General features: G+C 43.6%; 1 protein-coding gene and 1 long non-coding RNA gene across 2 annotated transcripts in view; both read left to right on the forward strand.

The window, feature by feature from the left end:
• The window catches only part of STX6 (syntaxin 6), a 79,870-nt gene extending 63,726 nt beyond the window's left edge, over positions 1-16,144 (forward strand). Inside the window, exon 9 of the mRNA XM_068239706.1 lies at positions 16,130-16,144. The gene's annotated coding sequence lies outside the window, so the exon portion shown is untranslated. The remainder of the gene's footprint in view (positions 1-16,129) is intronic.
• Positions 16,145-16,226: 82 nt separating this feature from the next.
• Positions 16,227-17,882, forward strand: part of LOC137521011 (uncharacterized) — a 79,909-nt gene continuing 78,253 nt past the window's right edge. The window contains exon 1 of the long non-coding RNA XR_011021991.1: positions 16,227-16,255. This is a non-coding gene — a long non-coding RNA (uncharacterized lncRNA). The remainder of the gene's footprint in view (positions 16,256-17,882) is intronic.

Genomic DNA, 17,882 nt, shown 5'->3' on the forward strand with positions numbered 1-17,882 from the left:
GAAGCAGGTCACTGTTCCCTCCGCTACGCCTGACCTGGGCACACCATAGACGTAATGCTAAAACGTCTATGGCCGCGCAGCAGGATTTTAAATATAATGTGGGTGCCGGCGTCAGCCAGACCCCGAATCACGTTTATTTCAGAGTTGCTACGTCTCAGGGGAATAGTATCTAACACAGCCCGGTGTTTCAGTGGCAGCAGGGCGAGCCATCGTTCGGTGCCCAACTGACCTCCATCTTCCACCTTGCAACACTCTCACCCTTTGTCCTTCCTCTCACTCTTATTTCTGCCTCTCTGTGTTGTTCCTACAGCTTTCTATCTCATCTCCCTTTCCTCAATTCTCAACTGTTTCAACCTGCTTTAGGGGGTGGGAGCAGTACACTATTATTGTATATATTTGAGTGATTTCTTCTTTATTCACCAACAGCACTAATCTTGTAGCTCATTTCCCCTTTCTGTACATGCTGCTTGGCACAGACCATTGTACAGTGTCAGCAGGGGCCCTTGGCTCTGTAGCTGGACACACATCTCAAAGAAGCCAAGTTTATGGAACGCTCCGCTGTTGTCTTGGAATTGATAGGCGATGGGGTCACGCCGGTCCATCTAATGTTTCAGCACCCATCATGCACCTGAATTCTGTGGGCCTGTCACATGAGAGGAAGCAATGCAGATTGTTTTGGGGAGGGGGGTTTCCAGGGTCAGACAGTTTCCTGTGGAGGAAATGGCGAGGATGGGAATCTGTCATGACCCTGCCCTGGCATTTCCCACACATGTATTCAATCAGTACAGCCTTGTTTATAGTGAGAGCATTCCACACTGCTGCTCCCACATCACACAGGGTGGAGCAGCTGTCTGCAAGGATGCATAATACATGTGAGAAGTCTATTCTGGCCACTGAATACAGGGTGACCCCTTATTTACAATTCAACACAGCAATTAGGGCTCTCCACTACATTATGCACAAGGCACATCTCACCTCACTAATGGATGAGGTTTATCAGTAATTCACAAGGAGCTTTCCTGGGTGAACCTGCTGGGAGATGTGGAAATGAGGCCTGTGTCTGTTGGAATGCAGATTCACTGTACAGACCTCTGTTTCTTTTGGCAAATGTGTTTTTGGCTCATCACTTTCAGCAATAAGTAATGCGCATAAAATAAAAACACTCTTCCCTGCATGGTGGACTGACAGCATTCATTAGCATGCCAGTGTGGCTACACACCAGGAAAGTGAAAGCAGCAGAAGGGAAACTTACAGTCTACTAATGTCACATACTACGGTATATACTGTAGCAGGAGATGCCTTTTATTAGCTGACAATATACAGTGGTGTGAAAAACTATTTGCCCCCTCCTGATTTGCATGTTTGTCACACTTAAATGTTTCTGCTCATCAAAAACCGTTAACTATTAGTCAAAGAAGACATAATTGAACACAAAATGCAGTTTTAAATGATGGTTTTTATTATTTAGTGAGAAAAAAACCCTCCAAATCTACATGGCCCTGTGTGAAAAAGTGATTGCCCCCCTTGTTAAAAAATAACTTAACTGTGGTTTATCACACCTGAGTTCAATTTCTGTAGTCACCCCCATGCCTGATTACTGCCACACCTGTTTCAATCAAGAAATCACTTAAATAGGAGCTATCTAACACAGAGAAGTAGACCAAAAGCACCTCAAAAGCTAGACATCATGCCAAGATCCAAAGAAATTCAGGAACAAATGAGAACAAAAGTACTGTAATTGAGATCTATCAGTCTGGTAAAGGTTATAAAGCCATTTCTAAAGCTTTGGGACTCCAGCAGACCACAGTGAGAGCCATTATCCACAAATGGCAAAAACGTGGAACAGTGATGAACCTTCCCAGGAGTGGCTGGCCGACCAATATTACCCCAAGAGCGCAGAGAAAACTCATCCGAGAGGCCACAAAAGACCCCAGGACAACATCTAAAGAACTGCAGGCCTCACTTGCCTCAATTAAGGTCAGTGTTCACGACTCCACCATAAGAAAGAGACTGGGCAAAAAACGCCTGCATGGCAGATCTCCAAGGCGCAAACCACTTTTAACTACTTCCCGACCGCCGTATAGACAAATGGCGGCCGGGAAGCAGACGCCGCAAGGACCGCCGTATTGACAAATGGCGGCGGTCCTTGTTTGGGCATGGGCGGAGCGATCGCGTCATCCGTGACGCGATCCTCCGCCTGTCGCCGCTCACTCGCCGCAACATCCCGCCGGCCATACGGAAGCGCCGGCGGGATGTTAACCCGACGATCGCCGCATACAAAGTGTATAATACACTTTGTAATGTTTACAAAGTGTATTATACAGGCTGCCTCCTGCCCTGGTGGTCCCAATGTCCGAGGGACCACCAGGGCAGGCTGCAGCCACCCTAGTCTGCACCAAGCACACTGATTTTCTCCCCCCCCCGCCCCAGATCGCCCACAGCACCCATCAGACCCCCCCCTGCCCACCCCCCAGACCCCTGTTTGCACCCAATCACCCCCCTAATCACCCATCAATCACTCCCTGTCACTATCTGTCAACGCTATTTTTTTTTATACCCCCCCCTGCTCCCTCCTGATCACCCCCCCACCCCCCAGATTCTCCCCAGACCCCCCCCCCCCCATGCACTGTATGCATCTATCCCCCCTGATCACCTGTCAATCACCTGTCAATCACCCCCTGTCACTGCCACCCATCAATCAGCCCCTAACCTGCCCCTTGCGGGCAATCTGATCACCCCCCCACACCAATAGATCGCCCGCAGATCCGACATCAGATCACCTCCCAAATCCATTGTTTACATCTATTCTCTCCTCTAAACACACACTAATTACCCATCAATCACCCCCTATCACCACCTGTCACTTTTACCTATCAGATCAGACCCTAATCTGCCCCTTGCGGGCACCTAATCACCCGCCCACACGCTCAGATTGCCCTCAGACCCCCCCTTATCAATTCACCAGTGCATTCATTACATCTGTTCTTCCCTGTAATAACCCACTGATCACCTGTCAATCACCTATCACCCATCAATCACCCCCTGTCACTGCCACCCATCAATCAGCCCCTAACCTGCCCCTTGCGGGCAATCTGATCACCCACCCACACCATTAGATCGCCCGCAAACCCGCCGTCAGATTACCTCCCAAATGTATTGTTTACATCTGTTATCTTCTCTAAACACCCACTAATTACCCATCAATCACCCCCTATCACTGTTACCTATCAGATCAGATCCTAATCTGCCCCTTGCGGGCACCCAATCACCCGCCTACACGCTCAGATTACCCTCAGACCCCCCCCTTATCAATTCGCCAGGGCATTATTTACATCTATCCTTCCCTGTAATAACCCACTGATCACCTGTCAATCACCTGTCAATCACCCATCAATCACCCCCTGTCACTGCCACCCATCAATCACCCCCTGTCACTGCCACCCAACAATCAGCCCCTAACCTGCCCCTTGCGGGCAATCTGATTACCCACCCACACCAATAGATCGCCCGCAGATCCGACATCAGATCACCACCCAAGCGCAGCGTTTACTCTCCTCTAAACACCCACTAATTACCCATCAATCACTCATCAATCACCCCCTATCACCACCTGTCACTGTTACCCATCAGATCAGACCCTAATCTGCCCCTTGCGGGCACCCAATCACCCGCCTACACGCTCAGATTACCCTCAGACCCCCCCTTATCAATTCGCCAGTGCAATATTTACATCTGTTCTCCCCTGTAATAACCCACTGATTACCTGTCAATCACCTGTCAATCACCTGTCAATCACCCATCAATCACCCCCTGTCACTGCCACCCATCAATCGCCCCCTGTCACTGCCACCCATCAATCACCCGCTGTCACTGCCACCCATCAATCAGCCCCTAACCTGCCCCTTGCGGGCAATCTGATCACCCACCCACACCAATAGATCGCTCGCAGATCCGACGTCCGATCACCTCCCAAGTGCAGTGTTTACATCTGTTCTCTACCCTAAACACCCACTAATTACCCATCAATCACCCCCTGTCACTGCTACCTATCAGATTAGACCCCTATCTGCCCCTGGGGCACTCTATCACCCGCCCACACCCTCAGAATGCCCTCAGACCCCAGCCCTGATCACCTCGCCAGTGCATTGCTTGCATCTATTCCCCCCTCTAATCACACCTTGAGACACCCATCAATCACCTCCTGTCACCCCCTAGCACACCTACCCATCAGATCAGGCCCTAATTTGCCCCGTGTGGGCTCCTGATCACTCGGCCAAACCCTCAGATCCCCCTCAGACCCCCTTCCGATCACCTCCCCAGTGCATTGATTGCATCTATTTTCCCCTCTAACCACCCCCTGAGACACCCATCAATCACCTCCTGTCACCCCCCTAGCACTCCTATCCATCAGATCAGGCCCAATACAACCTGTCATCTAAAAGGCCACCCTGCTTATGACCGGTTCCACAAAATTCGCCCCCTCATAGACCACCTGTCATCAAAATTTGCAGATGCTTATACCCCTGAACAGTCATTTTGAGACATTTGGTTTCCAGACTACTCACGGTTTTGGGCCCGTAAAATGCCAGGGCGGTATAGGAACCCCACAAGTGTCCCCATTTTAGAAAAAAAGACACCCCAAGGTATTCTGTTAGGTGTATGACGAGTTCATAGAAGATTTTATTTTTTGTCAAAAGTTAGCGGAAATTGATTTTTATTGTTTTTTTTCCACAAAGTGTCACTTTCCGCTAACTTTTGACAAAAAAATAAAATCTTCTATGAACTCGTCATACACCTAACAGAATACCTTGGGGTGTCTTCTTTCTAAAATGGGGTCACTTGTGGGGTTCCTATACTGCCCTGGCATTTTAGGGGCCCTAAACCGCGAGGAGTAGTCTAGAAAACAAATGCCTCAAAATGACCTGTGAATAGGACGTTGGGCCCCTTAGCGCACCTAGGCTGCAAAAAAGTGTCACACATGTGGTACCGCCGTACTCAGGAAAAGTAGTATAATGTGTTTTGGGGTGTATTTTTACACATACCCATGCTGGGTGGGAGAAATTTCTATGTAAATGGACAATTGTGTGTAAAAAAAACCAAACAATTGTCATTTACAGAGATATTTCTCCCACTTAGCATGGGTATGTGTAAAAATACACCCCAAAACGCATTATACTACTTCTCCTGAGTACGGCGGTACCACATGTGTGGCACTTTTTTACACCCTAAGTACGCTAAGGGGCCCAAAGTCCAATGAGTACCTTTAGGATTTCACAGGTCATTTTGCGACATTTGGTTTCAAGACTACTACTCACGGTTTAGGGCCCCTAAAATGCCAGGGCAGTATAGGAACCCCACAAATGACCCCATTCTAGAAAGAAGACACCCAAAGGTATTCCGTACGGAGTATGGTGAGTTCATAGAAGATTTTATTTTTTGTCACAAGTTAGCGGAAAATGACACTTTGTGAAAAAAAACTATTAAAATCAATTTCCACTAACTTGTGACAAAAAAATAAAAACTTCTATGAACTCACCATACTCCTAACGGAATACCTTGGGGTGTCTTCCTTCTAAAATGGGGTCATTAGTGGGGTTCCTATACTGCCCTGGCATTTTAGGGGCCCTAAACCGCGAGGAGTAGTCTTGAAACAAAAATGACCTGTGAAATCCTAAAGGTACGCATTGGACTTTGGGCCCCTTAGTGCAGTTAGGGTGCAAAAAAGTGCCACACATGTGGTATCGCCGTACTCGGGAGAAGTAGTATAATGTGTTTTGGGGTGTATTTTTACACATACCCATGCTGGGTGGGAGAAATACCTCTGTAAATGACAATCTTTTGATTTTTTTTACACACAATTGTCCATTTACAGAGGTATTTCTCCCACCCAGCATGGGTATGTGTAAAAATACACCCCAAAACACATTGTACTACTTCTCCCGAGTATGGCGATACCACATGTGTGGCACTTTTTTGCACCCTAACTGCGCTAAAGGGCCCAAAGTCCAATGAGTACCTTTAGGATTTCACAGGTCATTTTTGAGAAATTTCGTTTCAAGACTACTCCTCACGGTTTAGGGCCCCTAAAATGCCAGGGCAGTATAGGAACCCCACAAATGACCCCATTTTAGAAAGAAGACACCCCAAGGTATTCCGTTAGTAGTATGGCGAGTTCATAGAAGATTTTATTTTTTGTCACAAGTTAGCGGAAATTGATTTTAATTGTGTTTTTTCACAAAGTGTCATTTTCCGCTAACTTTTGACAAAAAATTAAATCTTCTATGAACTCACCATACTCCTAACGGAATACCTTGGGGTGTCTTCTTTCTAAAATAGGGTCATTTGTGGGGTTCCTATACTGCCCTGGCATTTTAGGGGCCCTAAACCGTGAGGAGTAGTCTTGAAACGAAATTTCTCAAAATGACCTGTGAAATCCTAAAGGTACTCATTGGACTTTGGACCCTTTAGCGCAGTTAGGGTGCAAAAAAGTGCCACACATGTGGTATCGCCGTACTCAGGAGAAGTAGTATAATGTGTTTTGTGGTGTATTTTTACACATACCCATGCTGAGTGGGAGAAAGATCTCTGTAAATGGACAATTGTGTGTAAAAAAAATTAACAAATTGTCATTTACAGAGATATTTCTCCCACCCAGCATGGGTATGTGTAAAAATACACCCCAAAACACATTATACTACTTCTGAGTACGGCAATACCACATGTGTGGCACTTTTTTGCAGCCTAACTGCGCTAAGGGGTCCAAAGTCCAATGAGCACCTTTAGGCTTTACAGGGGTGCTTACAATTTAGCACCCCCCAAAATGTCAGGACAGTAAACACACCCCACAAATGACCCCATTTTGGAAAGTAGACCCTTCAAGGTATTCAGAGAGGGGCATGGTGAGTCCGTGGCAGATTTCATTTTTTTATGTCGCAAGTTAGAAGAAATGGAAACTTTTTTTTTTTTTCTCACAAAGTGTCATTTTCCGCTTACTTGTGACAAAAAACAATATCTTCTATGAACTCACTATGCCTCTCAATGAATACTTTGGGATGTCTTCTTTCCAAAATGGGGTCATTTGGGGGGTATTTATACTATCCTGGAATTCTAGCCCCTCATGAAACATGACAGGGGGTCAGAAAAGTCAGAGATGCTTGAAAATGGGAAAATTCACTTTTTGCACCAGAGTTTGTAAACGCTATAACTTTTACCCAAACCAATAAATATACACTGAATGGGTTTTTTTTAATCAAAAACATGTTTGTCCACATTTTTCGCGCTGCATGTATACAGAAATTTTACTTTATTTGAAAAATGTCAGCACAGAAAGTTAAAAAAATCATTTTTTTGCCAAAATTCATGTCTTTTTTGATGAATATAATAAAAAGTAAAAATCGCAGGAGCAATCAAATAGCAGCAAAAGAAAGCTTTATTAGTGACAAGAAAAGGAGCCAAAATTCATTTAGGTGGTAGGTTGTATGAGCGAGCAATAAACCGTGAAAGCTGCAGTGGTCTGAATGGAGAAAAAGTGGCCGGTCCTTAAGGGGTAGAAAGCCCTAGGTCCTCAAGTGGTTAAGCAAAAAGAACATTAAGGCTCGTCTCAATTTTGCTAAAAAACATCTCAATGATTGCCAAGACTTTTGGGAAAATACCTGGACCGACGAGACAAAAGTTGAACTTTTTGGAAGGTGCGTGTCCCGTTACATCTGGCGTAGAAGTAACACAGCATTTCAGCAAAAGAACATCATACCAACAGTAAAATATGGTGGTGGTAGTGTGATGGTCTGGGGTTGTTTTGCTGCTTCAGGACCTGGAAGGCTTGCTGTGATGGAACTATGAATTCTACTGTTTACCAAAAAATCCTGAAGGAGAATGTCCGGCCATCTGTTTGTCAACTCAAGCTGAAGCGATCTTGGGTGCTGAAGCAGGACAATGACCCAAAACACACCAGCAAATCCACCTCTGAATGGCTGAAGAAAAACAAAATGAAGACTTTGGAGTGGCCTAGTCAAAGTCCTGACCTGAATCCTATTGAGATGTTGTGGCATGACCTTAAAAAGGCGGTTCATGTTAGATAACCCTCAAAGTTGAATTACAACAATTCTGCAAAGACGAGTAGGCCAAAATTCCTCCAGAGCGCTGTAAAAGACTTGTTGCAAGTTATCGCAAACACTTGATTGCAGTTATTGCTGCTAAGGGTGGCCCAACCAGTTATTAGGTTCAGGAGGCAATTTCTTTTTCACACAGCTCCATGTAGGTTTTGAGTTTTATTTTCTCACTAAATAATAAAAACTATCATTTAAAACTACATTTTGTGTTCAATTATGTTATCTTTGACTAATAATTAACGGTTTTTGATGAGCAGAAACATTTAAGTGTGACAAACATGCAAAAGAATAAGAAATCAGGAAGGGGGCAAATAGTTTTTCACACCACTGTATATAATGTAAGCAGTAGTATTCCAATCTCCAGGTATGAATATTTTACTTGTTTCGGAGAGGTACTCATGATTCTAGATGTGCATAAGGTCCTTGATTACATTGTCAATTAAGGCACATAAGGCCTATTTTTATAAAGATACTTTGGGCAGGGAACACACTTGCAGGGCCGTTTTCCCCTGCGATTCCCAGGTTTCCGTCTGATTTTTGCGTTCACGTTTAGCGCATTGAAAATTCCGCATACATTGTCGCGTTTGTGGCAGCATGCACTGTATGCGAACGTGCAGGTAAAAGCAGAAAACTGTGTTTGGAAAACGCAAAGCAAACGCGAATGTACAGACGCAACGCGCGTGTTTTCCGTGCAAGGCTATTGACTTCAATAGCCTGTAGAATCGTGCGCATTTTGCTGATTGCGGCAAAACGTTTACAAACACGTCTAGTATGTTCCCTGCCTTAAAGAGGAACTGTAACTAAGGATTGAACTTCATCCCAATTAGTAGCTGATACCCCCTTTTCCCATAGGAAATCTTTACCTTTTCTCAAATAGATCAGCAGGGAGGTCTGTATGGGTGATATTGTGGTGAAACTATTTCCAACTGCCATGCAACCAGTATCCCCTCTGTGCATATGTATATCTATAAAAAAAACAACCTTTTAGCCTATCGCAGTGTTAGGGGTGTGGTTATAGATAATGGCAGTTTGTGCTGGGTTTTTTTTTTCCCCATGTCTGCCAGTAGTAAAGATGACATGCAGCCTGATTATGAACAAATAACATGGCAAATATCAATTTCTTCATTTCTCTTCTATTTAATTTCTCACTTTGCAATTTGATTCCCCCCCCCCCCCCCCTTTTCACCTTTTCAAAGTTCCACTTTAAATCATAGGGCCTATTTATAAAGAAGTGGAAAACTTCAATCAGATCTACACACGCTAAATGGCTCTTAGCTATTTGGGGCAACCTTAGGCGAGAGCATGCACAGCTGCCACAATAGCTTCAATTCACTAAGACACACTTTGGTAAAAAAAAAAAAAAAAAATTGTAAAATTTTCGCATTCTGTGTTTTACACTTTTTTTTTTTTTTTTTTTTTTTTAATTCACTAAGATTTTCACATATTTACTGTAATAAGTTTGCTAATGTGCAGAGTAACCAAGCAGCTCTGGTTGACCTAAACCACTAGGAATGTATAGGGAGATAAGAGACCAAAAAGCCCTCCTATTAAAAAGCAATGCTTGGTGTAATTTGTCCTCTTAAAACAGAAGGAAATTTGCAATAATTCAGCTATAAGTGAAAATTGGTGGTTACCCACAATGCACCACTACTGAATAGGGGCGAAAGATAATTTGAATATTCAGTAGTGGTGCATTGTGAGGAACCACAAATGTTTACTTGTAGCTGAATTATTGCAAATATCCTTCTGTTTTAAGAAGGCAAATTACACCTAATATGCTGAAAAACTGCACGACAATTCACTAAGAGTTTTTACCTCATGCTGTATTTCATTCCATATTTGATGACTGATTGCAGTGTAGGGAAAGAAATATTATTTATTATTATTATTTATTGTATTTATAAAGCACCAACATATTACGCAGCTCTGGACACAAGATGACAGACATAACACTGTTATACAACATAGAACAAAGTTATACAAGGCAAACGGCACAAGATACATGATCATTGCGATTATGGGGCTGGTTAGGTAGGCCCAATAACACAAGTACGAGGCTGTCGTAGGAAAGGAGCACACAATCCTTTAGATTACACTAGGGAAGGGAGGACCCTGCCAAAGGCTTACAATCTAAGGGTATGATACAGAAAGTATATTTTTTTTATTATTATACTGGAAAGTAAAGTGTCCAAGGTGCATAAAATTAACATAAAATTTGTATTATTTCAAAACCATTAGCATCTTATTTACCTTTTTTTTTAACTACTAATAATATTGGGAAATATACTCTAATATTAAAGGTGGCCATACACTAATTAATGGCCACCAGATCGACCAACTGGTTTTCACCTTTTATCTGCTCTGTTTCCTCCTTTTTACAACCTTCTGAATAGCTGTTTGACAGTTACCAGCATCCCCAGGCTGGAGGTAAAATACCAAACATATCTCTGCATGCTCTGTTCTTTGTGAATTTAAAAATGTATGAGGTAAATTACTTCACTAGTCTGTTAGTTTTCCGTGCAATAACTGTCTTAGTGAATTGACATTTCATAAAAGGTTTGGTACAATCGACTATTTTCTGCTTTACAGCACGCAGTAATGCTTGGTGGACTGGAGCCCAATATGTCAGGAAAAAGTTCAGGAGTGCTAGATCTCATAGCACATTGCTCCCCTCCTCACCCCCACTCACCAGAAGCCACTCCATCATGCCCACGCAGTCAGCTCTCCTCCCATCTCCATAGAGGGAGTACAGGATTTGGATAACAAGTGCTAAACTTACCATTCACCAAAACAATAGTAATCCTTGGCCCTCAGCCTTGCATTCAGGGACCCTTTCATGTAAAATGGGGGCTGTGGGTAATAAGGAATACGGGGCCCCTCGTGTTCATATTGTACTAACCGTATACTGGTGACCTCTACTGTCCCATGTGGAGCCCCTTTTGAGCTTTGGGGACCTGGGTACTTGCCCTGTTTGCCCCTATGGAAGCACCGGCCCTGCTTGTGTTTGAAAACCATTTCAAAATATCTGAGATCACTTCGGTCATTCATTGAAACCTATGATGCGCTCTACTTTTAATGATGAGATCACTATTTGGCAATCTGTAAATTCACTTTATCGCCAGTTATAAATATGGCAACCCTTATTTTATTTCAGATTGCGGATTTTATAAACCAGTCCTCAAAACCACCATTGTTAAAAATATGTGCCAATATTCCAAAAAATCCATAATGTACAAAAATTTCACACCAAAAATGTCTGTCCGGATAAATATGGTGCAGTGTTAACTTCACGCCAAAATTTTAGCCTAATTATTCTTGCTGAAAGGTCCTCATGAGGTATTCAGACATGGGTGTCTGCAGATTCCCATCAATAACATCTCAAGCAGTGTGTGACAGGAATCTTGTTTCCTGAGTTCCTGGGCCTGGGGGCAGAGGAGTGTAGTTGTCTTGCAGGTGGGGGAAGGGACAGACAACATAGATGTGTTGTGCTTGTCTTCCTGGGTGTGCTGTAGGCGAGGAGGGGGAGGAGGGGGGGGGGGGTCGCTGTGTATATGTGCAGGAGATGGGAAGTGGCTCCTTTATAGTGTCACAGAGCCAGGTCTGGCCTCAGTGCTTCCCGCTGTGTGTGGGCTGTACACTATAGAAAGTGAGAGGGGGGTCCTCCCTGTGTGTGTGTGCTGGGGGGGGGGGGGGGGGGGGGGGGATTGGTGCCTCTGGGAAGGGGATTATCTCTGGGAATTTCTGCTACTGTGGAATCAGAATTAACCTTATCACTTGAATGTGCTACTTGATGATTTAATTGACATTATGCTTTACTACTTTGCAAATTCACTAAACCTAATGTCATGTGTTTATAGTTAACAGTAATTAATCATTAGCAAAGCTACAACCACAACTTCTCATGCACATTCATTAGTGCAGGCCTGGTTTTGTGCAATGTAGAAGCACCTGCAGGCATAGAGATACGAGTTGAAGAGGTTGCAGTCACATATGGGCGCACTTAGGAACCTGCATTTATAGGTGTTTATACTGATGATTACATCTTTATGGTGATAATCATTAATATACTGTCCTGTACCATATGCCTAGGAGTCCTCACTACTGTAGTCCTTGGGATGCAAGTTCTGGAGGCATTGGGCTAATCTATCGCCCTGGGGCCTTGCATGAACCCAGGTATAATGCCATGCATGCTGTACACGTTAAAACGCGCACATCATTTTCAAAGCATGAACTGCTATGTTGACAGACAAGACATAGAACATTCTTACTGTGCTTTTTTCCTGGTGGACTCAAAGCGCCAGAGCTGCAGCCACTAGGGCGCGCTCTATAGGCAGTAGAAGTGTTGGGGAGTCTTGCCCAAGCTCTCCTCACTGAACAGGTGCTGACTTACTGAAAAGGTCTCTGAATATTGATGGAGGCGCAATGCCATATCCCACTGTCACAGATACTCCCACTCTTTTGCCTGGAGAAGCAGGAGATTCCTGTGAAACGCGTTGCAATGTGGAGTTTTAATGTCTTAATTAAGTGTTTCGCAAAATCTGTGCTGTATACCTGGAGGTAAGACCACCACTACCCTCCATTTTCTAACTGGATTTTAGTCAATCTTATTCTGTTGGTGCCTGTGTTTATGGACATTTCTGCATTATACAGTTGCCAAAATTATTAGCCCCTCTTATGAAATTAGACAACATTCTTGATGTCTCCATGAAAATTACCATTAACAAGTGTTAACGATGTCCACTAACTTTAATTAGGGTATTTTGTTGATACACGAAGTTGAAACAAGAAAGGAGAAAATTAGACATCCAAAATAATTACCCCCCCTCCCGGCTATATATACTCATATAGTGTACGCTTTCTGAGCTACAACTGACCACAGTCTCTTATGCTGGGAATACACGGTATGTTTGTACCGCTCGATCGAGCCATTAGATGCCTCGATTGATAATTTCCGACATGTCGATCACCAGCCAGATCGATTCTGCGCTCGATACCGCGGGCGGGACAATGGAAAAAGATAAGGAAAACGAGCGAAAGATAAGAGAATCGCCCGCAGGGACGAGCGGGAATTGATCCGGCGGCATAATCGAGCCGCGGAAAAAACACACCATGTATTCCCAGCATAAGAGTAGTTATTTACTAGGTTGGTGCTGGTCTCGTGAAGGATTCTGGCCCATTCTTCCATTGCAAACTTCTAGCTGGTCCACATTGCATGGTTTCTAAGCATGGAATGTTCACGTTGAGCACCCCCCACAGATTCTTAGTAGGATTGAAATGATGTTATAGCCGGGATAAATGGGCAAATAAAATGGGTGTGTCTTATCTACAGTAGCATTGTTTTTATTTTAAAAATGATAGAGGATGGAATTGGAGAAATAGTGTAATTTTTTTCTCTCTGTTTTCCACTTTACAGTGCATAGAAAATAAAGTAATTACTGAAAACAAGTATCGCCCACAAAGAAAACTAATTTGTGGTGAAAAAAACAAGATATGGATCATTTAGGGTGTGATAAGCAGTGATAAAGTTATGGCCAAATAAATGAGGGAGCACTGATAGGTGAGAAAATGGCTCTTAGCGGAAGTCACTTATTCCTAAACTACTAATATAGAGCATACCAGAGACTCAACAACTGCACAGGTATGTTCAAAAGTCGGCCAACAGCTTGTTAATCATTGAGCATGCTGAAAAACTGTACTCACCTTCCTGCCTGTTCCCTGTCCCCCCACCATAGAACAGAACATATATCTGAGTAGCATGTTTGTAGAGCAAAAGGCAATGTAAAAAGCTTAAGACAACTGAAGGGAGAAGAATATGGGAAACCGCCATATTTATTCCCTTTTGAACAATACCAGTTGCCTGGCAGGCCTGCTGATCTATTTGGCTGCAGTAGTGTCTGAATATTATTCTAACATTTGTATAGCACTTTTTTTTCCGGTTGGACTCAAAGCGCTCAAGAGATGCAATCACTAAGCGTGCCGCTCAAGGGGCCATCCTGCAGTGTTAGGAAGTCTTGCCCAAGACTGTCTTACTGAATTGGTACAGTTCCTAGCCAGGATTCGAACCCTGGTCTCCCCATTTCAAAGGCAAAGCCCTTACCAGTGCCCTATCCAGCCACTTGAATAACACCAGAAACAAACATGCAGCTAATCTTTTCAGATCTGACAATAATACTTTTAGCCATAAACACAGGTGTTTCTGACATTAGAGGGCAGAGGATCAGCAGGATAGCCAGGCAACTAGGATTGCTTAAAAGGAAATAAATATGGCAGCCTCCATATCTCTATCCTTTCGGAGTACCATTATTGCAAAAGGGATGTAAGCCTTAGTGCAACTAGGAATACTCTATGCACCATCTTGTGGACAGAACACTAACTGTCAGACCAATGAAAAAATAGGGTAGCGTTGAAAAAGGTGTATGTGTTACAAGAGAACAACTCAGGCATAAATCCTCTTTTAAGCAACTCTGCAGAACATGGTTACACTTTTTTTTCCTCTGTACCAGTGGCACAGCTACAAATCATGAGCCTCCTCAGCAAAACTTTAATGCCCACTTTACCTGTGGTGACCCCCCCTATGACCACCATGACTTTCCACTGCTGTAAACAAGTGTGGCCACAACACCACATGTGCTATGGAACTCAAAAATACATTTTTCTTTTACATCATTAAATAGAGCAAAAAAAACAAAACACAAAAACCAAGAGAAAACCGTAAAAGACCAATATTATGAGCTGGGTGTAGTCAAAGTTTTTTAGTATCAACCCTTCCAGTAACTTGTAAACTATACAGATCTCTTTTGCTATTCATTTTGTGCTGTGTTTATTGCGTTAGACAAGGGGTCTGTTTTCATCAAAAGAGCCGAATAGCATTACACCAATGAAAATTCCTTTTGAGAGCCAAATTGCGTTCAGACATGTTTAGAGGAGTCCGCTTAAACAACTAGCTACTAACATAGAAAAAAACATATCATATTATGAACCAAAAACCATATTTCACATTAAAATAAAGAAAATAGTACCCCCCCCCCCCTGCTCACAACATGACATGTGGCCTCTACCCCCCTTCCCCCACAACATGACATGTGGCCTAGATTGCCCCAACCCCCCCCCCCCCACACCACACACACACACACAGCGTGACCTGTGGCTTTGATTACCGCCCCCCCCCCCCCCCCAACCCCTGGCTGATGACACACCCCCACACACAATGTCATATGTGACCTTAATTGCCCTACAGGGCAGCCCTTGTATGGAGGCAGTTTGGGCTCCCACCAGCTAGTTATACCCTGTGTAGAGAACAGAACCATTCAAATCTTTCCATGTCTCTCAAGCATAATGTAATTCAATGTCCACTCATACATACTTTATGAAAATCAGCGAGCCTCTTTCTAGAATGTGGAGGTGATCTGCTGATGGCCACATTTATGAAAGTAGCAGTTGCTATTTTTAGACTGATCCCCTTTGCCACCACCATTGTAATATGATTTCCACATACAGTATTAGTGGTGATCTCCGTATTTATAAAGATCCAGTCTGCCTAATCAGCCCTTTACATTACCAAATATGCTTTTGCCATTTTCACAGTGGTGAATGGCATAGGCAACAATGGAGAACAGTAGGGTTTGAGCCAAACAACCTCTTGCTAGTTTGCCACAAATGGTTACCTTGGCGAGTATTTAGCACACAGGTATCAAACACAAGGTCGAATGCTGCCCTCCTTGCCATTTTATGTGGCCCTCGAGAGCTGTCCATCTTTGTACGTAGCAACAGAAAGACTCCTATCCGAAGGAGCACACCGATACAGTGTTTCGGACTGAAACATCGTCAGTTTGAGTCTGGGTGTCAGAATAACCCACAGGACCTCAAGCAAAATTATCATGCCCCCCCCCCCCCCTCCTAGGAACTGGTAAAGCATACCCATACCTACTACACCCCCCCCCCCCCCTTTACATAGAGCAGTGCAGCGGAGCAGTGTAATGTTTTCCTGCTCCAGTGATGTTCTCTTCTGTTTTTTTCTGCAGTGAAATGCTCTGTGCTTCCATACTTCTCGTCCATCCACGTTCCTCAGGCTCCAGAGGTGTGCTGCATAAGAGCGTGTGGCTGTCTGGAAGATCGAAGAGAAGAAACTCGAAGCAGCGCTGAAGCAGGTAGATATCTGTGGAAAGGCCACTCAGTCAACATAGTTACATCACTTACAGTAGTTTGAGATTGTTCAATACATGTTAATAAACCATTTGGGGCCTGTGACTTAAAGAGACACTGAAGCGAAAAAAAAATATGATATAAGTGAATTGGTTGTGTACTATGAATAATTACTAGAAGATTAGCAGCAAAGAAAATATTCTCATACTTTATTTTCAGGTATATAGTGTTTTTTTCTAACATTGCATCATTCTATAATATGTGCAGATTACACAACACTCAGCATTCAAAATAGAGTCTCTCAGAGCAGTCTGTGAAGTAATGACCTCTCCTCTAGCAGAGGAAAAGTAAATAGTCCAGGAACAGTTGAGATAATAAAAGTCAGATAACAGCCCTCTCCACCACTAACTTAGTCGGAGAGCTTAATGGCTTGTTTGCATAGAGATAACAACTGGAGTTTCTCAACTCTTCCTGTACTGGAAACAATTACACTGATGTATCTGATCCTTAATGTTTTATTTCTTAAGCTGTGCTACATGTACAAATCAATATCATTTTTTTTTCCGCTTCAGTGTCTCTTTAACTATGTTGTATTTTTGTCCACTTAGGTAATTGAGTTTGACTCCCCTGAATAAGCATAAGCAAATTTTAAAGGTTAGGATTTTGACTTTGAATTTTTTTTTTCTTTGGACATTCCACTTTCAGGACACTCTTAGTGGTGGCAGCTGCCATTTCTCTCTCCTTTCAGGTTCACTTGAAATCCACCTAAAATCAATGTACTGTGCCAAACAGGAATTGTTAATTCAAAGGCAAAATAAATATGGCAATTACAGCCAGCTTTATGATAATGCAACCTCCCTCGTCCAAGATACCAAAATAAAAATGACTGTGATAATAAGCGTGCGCACTGGAATCCGGCCAATTTGCATGCCGCGAGCATTGCCGCCCGAGCGCCTCCGCTTCCCATTCTCTTTCATCATTCCCTTTAAAGATCACGGGGGGGGTGAGGTTCTGCCCTAGGAGCAACTGCAAATTACCCGCAGCCTGCCAGAGCAGATTCATTGTTCCTCCGCCGTAGATCATTGGAGCATTGCTGTATTCATCATCTCTACAAGACCTTCAGACTATTTCCAAATCCATCAGTTCACGGTAGACCTTTGCGAGTTCCTGAATCCATTAATCAGCACCGTTCTGCACAGCCTTGATGTGCAAACACCTTTTCTGTCATGAGCCCAGCAACTTAATTCACAGCTGTATTCAGCATGCTGAGGCCATCATTCCCGCCACACCGCCTCCCTGCGCCTCTGCCACTTCCTCATGAAAAGGGGTCACTGAATGTATAATATCCTATATTCCTGGCCAGCGGAACAGAGAAATAGAACGAGGTCTAAGCCACGCTTCTTCCTAAACATCACGCCGGCTCGGAATTATCTCCGCTGCCATTTTATTACAAAAGGTTCGGAGAGGAAATGGGAAATGATCCGCTTGAGGTCATTTCGGCACTGCTCTGTTCTCTTCACATCCAGGATGGATTGTATGAAGCTGTTTGCTATCAGGTTTTTAATCCTGGTTCCAGACACAAATGTAGCCTAGTGCCGTTCAGCAATTCTTTCCATCCATGTATAAGCTGCT

Source organism: Hyperolius riggenbachi, chromosome 6 (assembly GCF_040937935.1).
Source record: "Hyperolius riggenbachi isolate aHypRig1 chromosome 6, aHypRig1.pri, whole genome shotgun sequence".
Classification (NCBI taxonomy): Eukaryota; Metazoa; Chordata; class Amphibia; order Anura; family Hyperoliidae; genus Hyperolius; species Hyperolius riggenbachi.